We start from the raw sequence: 12,302 nt of genomic DNA, 5'->3' as shown, positions 1-12,302 counted from the left end.
GCTACAAGAGCTAGGAGATTGCTACTAGTGTATTGGAAGTTGCTAAGTATGATGGGAGTTGTCACATATTATATGATAAATAATGCTCTTATGTATGTTCATGTGATAAATTTATTTTCAACAATATAATCAACATCATATGATATAAATTTTGTCAAAAGGGCCAACACCCTTGTCTTGTTGCTTTTCTAATAAAAAACATATCATATGATAAATAATGCTTATATGATTTTTGCAAGGTTTCTTGTTATGAGGACATTGACAACTCTATTGGCCGCTTCTTGAAGGCATTAGAATAAGGAGACATTAACCTTGCAATCCTAAGAAATTCATATGTCTCTATGCTCTTTGGAAAGTTTTCCCTAGGACATGTGAGGAAAATAATCAATATTTGTAGTTTATGGCTATTTGTAATTGCATTTTCAAGAGGTGAACATGAAGAGATAATAAATACAAATAAAAATGGATAAGATACACTCCTTGCCACGTCCATAATGAGGCATGAAGGGTCATGCATAAGGAGATCGAGTTTGGGAGGAGAAAAGGTGTCCATTTGAGGTTTTGAATAGTCATTGCAAGCTTCAGAGCACTTAGAATGTGTAAAGATTAAGTGGCTTTGGGTTTGGCACCCATGAGGACATATTTATTATTTTATTATGTCTATTGGATATTCATTCTCCAAGGCATGGGTTTTTGCAAGTGGTTTTGGCCCCATGTTTGAGGAAAACGACAATGGTTTTTTCTCTCCCATTTAGCCATAAATTGGAGCCAAGGCATAGTTATTTAATCATCAATTGGTCATTGTTTCCAAGTAGTTCTGGGATCATTTGAAGAGGTGCAATGAAGTGTATTATTGTGGTGTTCTCTCTTTTGAAGAATAGTAATATACTAGCCCTCATTCTCTAGTGGAGTTTTTCCACGAAAGGGTCTCTCCACCTAAATCTAGTGTCTCTTTTGGTATGTTTTTTTTTAATATTTATGTTGAATGGTGCAATCACATGTTCATTTCAGATTTGGTAATCTTTTCAAATTAGTAACCACATAAGAAAGTTTATATTGTAAGCTTTCTTTACCTTGTTTCTCAACAGAAGGTTGATGATTTCACTTCCTTCATGGGACATTCTTTTTTTGCACGCATTTTGATCGATATTGACATCTGTAAGCCTTTTTATGAGGATGTGCGTAACACCTCGCCAAGAAACCCTAAAGGATTAAACTAAAATACTTGAAAAAGAGTGTAAATTTTATTTTTTTTAAAACTTTAATAAACTAAAAGATGCATTAAGATAAACATTGCATTTAAATTGCACAAATGGAAGACTTAACTTAACTCCTAAAGGGTTTCCCAACATGGTTTACTTAATTAAACTAAACATTGCTTAAGGTTAATTAATCCACTTAAGATAAATTTAATTTAAACTCAATTACACTAAACAATGATTGTTTCATACTTTGCATGTGATATCATTAACATTTCTATGTTTCATTCATAATAATACATTTATTACATTACATCAATGATTTCAATTTGAGATATAACTTCTACCATCTAATTCTCATCAAATACATTTCCTTTTACATAGCGAGATTAAAATAATATTACATTGCACTTAAACACTAAGTCTCATAAAAATACATAACTAATACATTAAAATACATCTTGCCATGAAGGCATACATAAGCAAATGATACAACTGACCATATAAGGTCCATGAACTACAAGAATGATTCCAAGATGAACAAATAGGATCCAACTGGAAATACGAGATGCTCGAATCCAAAAGAGCAACTGGAACACCTGTGAAGTCAACTCTCGCAAGAAGGAATGAACACACACCCGATGGAAAGTGACACTACCACCCGACCATGTGGCTCAAAAAAACCACCCCACCGTGCTAGGAGATATAAATAAGACCCACTAGCAAACTACAAAGGATGTACACATGGTCTAAACATGACATTAGGTAATCTCACATAAAGCTTAAACTCACAAACATGACTTCACAATAAAACTCCAGGTGATATCAACAAGGCTACACACTAGTGACCATAAGGGAAGAGTGTCATCACATAGCTTGGAATGGTTATCCTCCTGGTAGACCTCCATAGGCCCCGACCCCCATCTTGGGTTATCCTAGTAGTCTCACCCGAACCCCCAACCCCATCCAAGTCTCATGCGGACCCAAACAATCCTTTCATGAGGACAAGGTTGTTGGTTTGCCATTCCAGGCCTTCCCACTACATCCTGAGTTTGTACAAGCACTCAACCATGAGCAGGGTACAATTAATCTTTAGTTACTGTTTAAGCTACCCAAACCCCTAACATATTGTTATATTATCACTTAATTATCCAACTTTTGAGGGGTTATCTTGCTAACCTTTTTGGGCATGACCCCCACTCGAAAGCCACTTTTCCTTATGACACTACACAAAATTCCCAAAAGAACTCCAAGGCAAAAATACCAAAGCCAAGTTACAAAGGGAGTTCAAATCAATTGAGTAAAACACTTGGTCACACAAACCCTTGCATAAAGGTTTAACCAACTGGAAAAATTCAGTCTACTCATAAGACATGACCAAAAAGAAAAGACATCACAAAGACGTCTAATTTCCACTTATAACCGAAGGACTTGCAATATAACTTAAATACAAAGACAATCAGAAATTGTTAGAACATAATGTTATTAGGGAGCACATCCTTATAACATTTATATATAATGTTCTAATATAAGGTTATAAAAGCTTATATATTATATGCTTTATAAGCATATCCCATTTGAAATAATTATAATCTAGTAACTATTAGATTATTAATTATTTATGAGATGGGGTTATTGAAAAGGTGTGACTAGTGAAGTCACCCTTCCTCCTATATTTAAGGAGGTTCTCTCTCATTTGAGAGGTGTGTGAATTTGGAGCTTTATGGTGAGTTGTATCACTATGCATATGAGGTATTATTGGCCATGTGGAAGTATTGGAGGAGTATCCCCAGGTTCATGTCTATTTTATTATAGACTCTATTTGTAAGTGTTTTAATTAAATGATGCTTTATGGGGTTTTTTACTCGAAAGGGTTTTCCCCATGTATATCTTGTGTAATGTGTACATTTTGCATGTATGTTTCATATTTCATTTACTTTATAATCTTGTTTATAATGATTAGTATCCTTAGATCCTAATTTCTAACAGAAACGAGACAAACACCATCGTTGATTACAAAATAATTTTTTTTTATTTCCTTTCTATCTAATTCACAATTGACCAAGTTTTCTAAAATTTCTAAGTTTCGAAATAAATCATTCATTAACAATAATTTCACAAATTCAATTAAAAATTCAAATCAATACTTGCTATATCAATTTAAAATTTCAAAACCATCAAACACATTTGAATCATATACAAATGTATATATAATCTCTCTCTCTCTCTCTCTCACACACACACACACACAAAGAAGTCATATATATTTTAATTTGATATTTTTTTAAAACAAAATTATCTATATCACTTATTTTCCAAATATAATTTTCTAAATATAAAAAAAAATCATGTATTTATTAAATTTGGAAACCCCCCCCCCCAAAAAACAAACAGAATTAACCATTTGTTTTATCTCCAACCATATAAATATATTAATATATTAACACACACACACACAAAACTAAAAAAAACAAATATTTCAAACGAAAGGGGGGAGGCGGGTAGTGGCGCCCACTGCCGTGGCTGCCACAACAGTGGCATTCACTGCCGTGGGCTTCCACGACAATGGCCATTTTTTTTTTATAAAACAATAACATTCAAAATGTTCATAAATTTTAACAGGGAACCAGAGTATAAATTACTCTCCCCAATTTCATTTCATTAAAAAAAAAAAAAAAAACCCAAAACAAAACATGTTAGAATTTTTTTTCAAATAGCAATACCCAGGGTTAATAAAAAAAAACCCAAAGTATAATTAACTTCTACAATGAAAATACTCAGCCAATTTTGAAGGAAATTTTCAACAACAAACTCGCATGTTTGCTAAAAATATGAAAATTTGGCAGCATAACCCCCCAGATAATCAAATGAAAATTCATTTTTCCTACAGACCGGAGAATACAAAATTACTAAAACAAATTCCTTTTCCAAACACAAAACATAAACAATCACAGAGGGTTGAATTTCAGCTTTATAATTTTTAAAATGAAAGATAAAAATCCAACCTGAAAAGCTTTCTTGGAAGAACCCAATACCTCCAACCAAAACCACTTTCAAAAGCAGAGGGGAAATTTTTTCCAAAATGTCAAGATGCACTTTGGAAAATTTTTTCAAATATAAAAGATTTTGCCCCACCAAAATATCTTTTAGGGCAAAATTCCTTTTTTCATGAAAATTGAAAATCTATATTAATTTTTTTATTAAAACATTTACATGTTATAAATTTAAAAATCTAATTTTTTTTCTCACTAAAAAATCAATTTAAATATCTTGAATTACAAAGAAAGTAAAAATGACTTTCTTTCTTTAAAAAAAAAAAGATACTCAAGACATAATATAATTTCTACTATTAAATAAAACCATCAATTAAAAATAATTGATTTAGCTATTTATCCACAAAAGTGCCCTTAAGAATTTATCCTTAATTTTTTTTAATTAACACAATACCCATTAATTATTAATAATCATAAGGTATTAATAATTAATTTCTCATTAAATAACATTTAGAAGAGAATAATTAAATTCACAAATGCATAACACGCAACTCAACTAAACAAAGCAGAGACACGACCCGTATACCAACATAGGGAAGGTTGATAGACGACTGGCAAAACTCACTATCAAGCAAGGTTAGGAATAACATTTAGGGCCTTAAGACTATCTCCCCCACTTCCATCGGATTAATTAGGTACGCTCATACCTGTGGGACCAAGTGAAGTCAATACCTTGCACTTGCAATGCCTGTATCACCGAACCACCCACACACACACACACACACACACACACGGTAAACACACCGATGAAGGAGAATCGTGACTTTCCGTGTCTCACTGAAGTGAGTGAAGGAAAATCATCTCCTCGCACCCCATATAATTTCCACACATACATGATGACATATACATAAAACATCTCATGCGTAAAGTAAATGTGTTAGTCCATGGTCAATAACACATAATAAAATTAACATCTAATCATCCATAAGGAAATAATGCATAAACAACATTCACTGAATCTCAAATCAAAACATAATCCAACATAGCATAATATTTGAATTAAAAACATCACCACATAGTGTATCTACAATAACTACTGAAAAGTCAACCATGGACAAAATAGTATTGAAAGAGTCTGATCGAGGGAGGGGTACTACAATGTGATTCTAACGGTAGGAGATATGCCATGGACTCAATTGCTGGATTATGAGGGCCTCATTTTTTGATGTTGTTGTTGCTTAAGTTATATCTAGGTTTATTAGTTCATATGATAAACTTGTTTTCAAAAATAGGATCAACATATCATATGATAAACAATGCTCATGATTTTTGGGAGGTTTCTTGTTACGAGGCCATTGGTAACTCTATCAGTTGCTTCTTGAAGGTTGATGATTCCATGTGCTTCATGGGACATTCTCCTTTTGCACATATTTTGATTGATATTGACATCTCCAAGCCTTTTCATGGAGATGTGGTTTTAATGGTCGGGGATAGGTTGTGGGCTTAGTTGTTGGATTATGAGGGCCTCCCTTTTTTATGACATCATTGCTTCTCAAATGGTCAATTGGCTATGTTTTGTTCTTTCTTGCATTGTGAAGGTGTTGTTACTTGGTGGAAGGATGCTACTGGTGATCACTTGACTATTTAGGCTTCTCATTCTTCTTATGACGACTCCTCCTAGAGTGATGATGAGCCTCTTATTTTTGCTGTGGCCCCCTTGTGCCTTGTGAACCTTGTTGGATAACCTCTTGCCCCATGCTGACAAACTACTTTGCTTATTGCTCTTGTTTAACTCTAGCCTCTTGGAGGATGTCTACCTTTCTACCTCGTGTGCTAATAGGTCCTCTATGGGGGTTTCACTTCCGACTTCTCCCATCAATGGTTTTGTGGATGATAGTATTGCTTGGATTGTTTTTAGGTGACAAAGGAAAGGTCTTTCTTCCTCCTCTTCCCAAACTCATCCTCGAGTTGTGGGTGAAAGTTTATCCCCCTCTTGATGTGGGATTGTTTGTATTTTTGTTTGTGTGCAATAAGTGATCTGCTAATGGCCTATGTAACTTTGGATTGTGTTTCTCTACCTTTGGGGATTTTGTTTGTAACATGGTCAACACCCTTGTTTGCTACTTAATCAAAACCAATGCTCTTATGTCATTTAGGCAGTCATTATTCCATTTAGTAAATTTTCCTTCCAAAAATGGGCCATGTCCATCTTTTTTTGTCAATAGTAGCACTAGCTCAACAAAATATAATGATTTGGTGACTACTCATTTGCTTCTATTGTGAAATGCCACAATGTGGAAATTGATCAAATTCTTTTGTGGTAGGTTTTCTTGTTTGTTGGTGGCCATAGAAGTTGGATGGTGGCATTGGAGTTCAAGTTGACATATTGGATTTGTTGGAGGGTTCTCATTGGTGATTGACTAGGAGAAAAGTGTTGGGAATTTTGATTAAGAAACTAAGGTAATGACTAAGAATTTGAAGTCAAGTTGTTAGGAAAATGGAGGAAATAAAACTATGAGGAATTTTGATAAAGAAAATGAGGTAATGATTAAGTATTTAAATCTAGGATACAATGATAGCATAGGAGATCAAAACGTGAAGGTAGAGCTAGAACAAATAGGTGAGAAAATAAGTAATAACACAAAAGAATAGGGTGATAGTATCTTAATTTGTAGTTTGTTCATGAAAACCACAAACTATAATTAGGGCTTACTTATGAGTGGGTAGCCATTGATTTAATCTTTTTAGCATGTTTGCAAATCTTGTTTTTTTATTTTATATTAATACAAATAGAAACAATTTTGTCCTTCAATTGGCTTGTTAGGTTGCTAGGTTTAGGTAGTCATTAGCTAGTCAATTGGTATTAGAGCAAGGTGTTTTCATATGTTGTCTTTAAGAAGCTTTATTTTTTGTTAAGATGTGCATCAATTCTATAACTATGAAGAGAAATATTAAGAAGACATGGTATGTAGGGGAAGATTGCAAGTAATTAGAGTTCTAGATTTGACAAAGATGTATAGATAGATATTAGTCATATTGGACACATTGGAGACATTGCAAAGAATATGAGTAAATTTTGAGGGTTTAAGTGATGATAAAGAAGTTAAAAGTTAAGAACTTGAAGTTGAAGACTTGAGATGAGCCTAAAAGTAAATTTTTGAAGGTAGTTTTTAAAGATGATAGTACTATTGGAAACAAGGTGAAAATACTGCAATAGTAACTTTAACAATGTGTGTGCGAATTTGAAAATAGATTTCAAGATTACCCAAATATGATTATGTGATTTAGCAACATTCAACATTAATAGTATGAACTCAACAACAACACAAGTGACACAACATTTACGTGGAGAGATCTTTTTGGGTAAATTCCACACCCAAAGAGATCCAAAGTTTGCATTAAACTTCAAATGTGTTTACATCAATACAACTCTCTTGAAATTCTCGCAACACTTTGTTACTAAATTTTTTTTACTCTAACTAAAGTCACCTATTTATAAATGCGTTGGATGTGAAAATATTATTGTTGTATCTCAAAACAAGAGGCAACGAAAGTACCAAATCCATATGCCCACCTCTTCATGTGCAACCTATAAACTTATTAAAAACAATTAAATGATCGCATGGCTTTCACATGGGCATTTACCCACAACCAATCAAATTTGGTCAATATTGAGCTTCGTCGACTTTGACAACTAACATGCACAACATACAAACTTGGGCACCCAACTTCAAAAGACATGCAAATGACATATGCCAACATGCACAAGTATGCAAAGAATACTCTCGATATGCTTTGTAACTACCATTGATGATTGGATCCACCTCTTCAAATGCAATTACATTAGTCATCTAGCTAAATAAATATTATGTATTTTTATCATACATGATTGTGGGTGTCCAAGTATCCATTCAAAAGATAATTGAGACATGTGAAAATGACTTAGGATTGCAAGGTTAATGCAACCTTAACATAATGAGTACACAAAGTAAGTTACCTTTTGCTATAGTGGAAGTTTGAGCCTTGAGGAGCTATGTATTGGATCATGAATATGGATAAATGTTTTGATAATTAGGTGATGGAGGATCCTAGGAAGATGAAGTTAGACATAAAGGACATGTGAGGTAAAAATCAAAATTTGGGATTGGATGGTTATGAATTTGAAGGCCAGGTTCCCCTACCAATAAACTATTATATAAGCTTATTCGAGAAGTTGCAAAACTTAAAGCAAAAAAAAAAGATTGTTAAGGACTATATACAAAGAAATTTTACAAGCTTAATATTCAACTTGGCTATATAGAGCATGATGAAGAAAAGATTTTAAGGAATGTTGATGGAGTACGTATCTAATCAAGACGAGTTTAGTATGATTAAAGTAGAAGAAACCTATCATTATGATTTAAAGACAAAGGAGAAGTTGCCTAGGAGACAAGAAAATAACAAAATAATATGGATGATTCTTTAGAGGAAGATGATAATGAAATAATGGTTGAGGACAACATCCAAATAAAGGAGAGTCCAACATTGCTCAAAACGATAATTATAGTCAAAATATTAGAGAAAGAGGCTATCATGGAAAAAGAGGTAGAGGATTTATTGGAAATTGTTATAGGCATGTAGAAGTTGGTTGTAAGGCATTTGACGACCCATACACATTACAAAACAATGAGAATAAATTAGATTTCCCAAGTAGAGAATATTGTTGCTTCACCCAAGCATATGGAGGGATTAGAGGAGGGATGATGTCTCACAATGAAGAGAGTGCTATTGAAACTATGGAAGTGGACGAGTCAATACAAAGAAAGAACTTGTTCAAAATTGCATGTAAATTAGAGTTATATAGTACTCTAGGACTTGAGCTAACTTTGGTTATGTTCCTTTTGGTATCTCGAGTCATGATGAAGACACATGTCATGATCTAGTTCTATCATTACCTAGGCTTTTATTAGGGCTTCTTTTTGTAGCTTTCGGTTCCTTTACAAGGACACATTAAATCATTAATCTTAATTCACATTTTGTAATGTTTGCATAATCAATAAGATTGATCTTTTTGGATCAATCATCTTTTGATTTCCATAATCTTATTATCTCTCTTTGTGACAAGAGTTTAAGTATTGGTGATCTTCGAAAATTGAATGATTAACTCCGACATGATATTAGAACTCTAGATCTATAATTCCCTATTTACCTTTTGAGAGAACTAACATTGAAAAAGATTTTGGTGCATATTAGTCCCAAATAGACTTAAGAAAGAATGTCTTGGAATTTGAAAAAGTTGAAAGTTTTGCAAATTTTTTTGGCTGCACAGATTTTGAGGCATGTAATTTCATACGTTCGTATAAAATCCGTTGTATGTGGTTAGAATTGAAAAATATCGATGGCGGTTTGCTTTGTTTTCTTGGGTGCGTTGATTTTTGAGGAACAATTGCCATTATATTTTTGTCAGGTGGAACGGTCCGCAATACCACTTGACCTTTGCTTTTGTCTCATGCTGGATCTGCCTTATTTTTGGTGGCTCATCACTTATTTGTAGCATTCAATTTTGTGTTCTGGTGATGTCTGTCATTGTTGGCATTTTTGTCACCCACTTTTTTCACTGTTGGTAGCATGAGTTGTTTACGAATGTCATTGTTCCAAACCTTGGCATATCTTCACTTGCACAGCTCCAATTTTGACATGCACATCAAAATTTTCCTTTGTTCGATCGATCTTCTATGTCAATTTGAGCGATTACTGCATGCATCGTCTGACTATTCCAATATCTTTTGAGGTTTTCACCATTTTTCCCTTCATGTTCATTGTTTTATATATATATATATATATAAATAGCCACTTGAGTTCTGTTGTCTTGTTAAGGGCGGGGTCTATGGAAGGGGGCTTTCTAAAAAATAGAGTTGAAGCTGTTGAGATTTTTTAAAAATATTTTAAAGCTAGCCATCCCATGAATTTTGTAGCGTAGTTCAGCTTAAATGTTTAAGCTCTTAAATTTAAGAATGCAGTCCCATAAACTTTGTAGTGCACATAGGCTTAAGTTTAAACTCCCAAATTTAAGCAAGCTGGTGGTACATAAATTTAGTTTTCCCTCTAAAATTTAAATGATTGACAAGTGGCATAAAATATTCCTAATCTAATGGGGCAATTTGTAGCCTAATCCCATTTTCACTTGCTTAGTGCAAGGTGCCCATGCTGCTGCTTAGCTTATTTTGGCTAGCAGTTGCTGCTAGTGACCTCATGGATAATCAAATTTGCTGCTTGTTTTTAAGCAGTCCTCTTTAAAAATATTTTAAAATAAACTTTCAATAATATTTCTTGCAAATAAAATTTGATGGCAAAATTGAAGGCAAATAAATAGGAGAGAAAAAAATGGAAAGAAGCCACGTGCCATTTTTTTTCAATAAGTAGTTGTTGTTTATTTCTAGCCCCTCATTTTTTCTTCAGCTTATTTTCAATTGTTAAGGAGCAGCTGTTCCATAAAAAATATTAAAAGATTCTAAATTTTCCTTTCCCCATAACTAAAAAATTACATGCTTAAAAATAAGCAAAAAAATAGACTTAAGCAACTGCATGGGGACAAGGGTTAAATTTACAAACCTAAAAAGTAGGGGCTCCTATTTTTTAAGAAAAGATTCCAAATAATCTCATAGCAAAAAAATAATTTCTTCATGGGACCACCTCTTCCTTAAAAATGGAGCTTAAGCCCCACTCATGTGACCCCTGCTTAAGTGACCCTTTTCTAGGTCTGTGATGTTTCCATGGCAGGCCGTTGTTTATTTGCCATAATGATGTTTTGTTGGTTCAAGCCCTGAGTTATTTCCTTTGCATTCTATTTTTCTCACCCTTGTAATTATCGAGTGGTAGGAGACTTCATATGCATTGAAGTATTTTGGCTATCAGTGGTATTCAAAACTTTTTCAACCCTTTCCTTTCATCATGACCACCGTCCAACTCCCCTGGCATACCCTAGTTATCTTTAGGCTTTTTGCATATCTTTTTGGCATTCCAAAGATTTTTTTGGCGAGTTGATCATTTTTGGGTGAAGTGATTTTTTTTTGGCATTAGTGATAGTTTTTCATTAGTCGAGAATTTTTTCCAAGCATAGGTGGTTTTATCTAGAGGGTTGGTTTTTATTGCATTTACTAATAGAATATTCCATCCACATCAAAGAATCATTAGTAGTGTGCCTAGCTGGTCCCTTGACCCTTTCCTTCTTTTTTCAATGAGGGCTTTTTTCTTTTCGTCATAATTTGGGTGTATGGTGTTAGTTTTTCACAAAAAAGATATGACAAAAAATTGATTTCATGCTCTTTCCAATGGTGCAGGTATTCTTTTGAGATTTTGTTGTTGGTACATTTTTATTACTAATCAAAGTTAAAAAATGTCCTTTTTGCTCCCGAGTTGGTATTTTTTTGCCACTTACTCTATTATTTTGCGATTCTTGTGTCGTTGGGAAGGTCTCTTCGATCTCTTCACACCTATCTATGCACGTTTGCTATATTTTGCCCCAGGTACATTTTATTTTAATTTTTGTGTTTTCACATTCTGGATGATTAGTTGGTTGTTTTGACTCTTGAAAAATTTATATTTGTATGAGATGACTTCATTTGGATTGCTTTATGTGTATTTCCAACACTTTTATTATTTGGGCATTTTGAGCATCTTTTGCTTGCACTTCTTTATTTGTACATGCATTAAAATAAAGTGCCATTGCTGTGTAAATTTTTGAGGAGTTTGCACATCCTATTGTGTCTTTTTTGTACTCACACTGTATTATAAAGTGCCATGGGGGGTTTTTGTAGTGCCTTATTTTTGCCATCACACATTTGCCCCATGACTATGTGTCTTGGTCTACACACCTTTTTTCAATTGGAGACACGCTTTTTTGCACATTCCAAAGGTTTGTTCTCCTTCATGCGCTACATGATGACATAGTTTCAATGGACCTATCATGCCTCTCCCTTGTCATCATTATGGTGGGATTCTATTATTGGTGTTAATGCTTCCAAGTGGTTTCACTTTGGAGTGAGCTATGTAGATCTAGTATTTGTTCTTGTGTACTAGGCGGATGCAGTGACAAGTAACCCATGCATTTTGGTGAGATGGAGTATTTACC

This window comes from Cryptomeria japonica, chromosome 3 (genome assembly GCF_030272615.1).
Source record: "Cryptomeria japonica chromosome 3, Sugi_1.0, whole genome shotgun sequence".
Classification (NCBI taxonomy): domain Eukaryota; kingdom Viridiplantae; phylum Streptophyta; class Pinopsida; order Cupressales; family Cupressaceae; genus Cryptomeria; species Cryptomeria japonica.
This window is presented reverse-complemented; position numbering follows the sequence as displayed.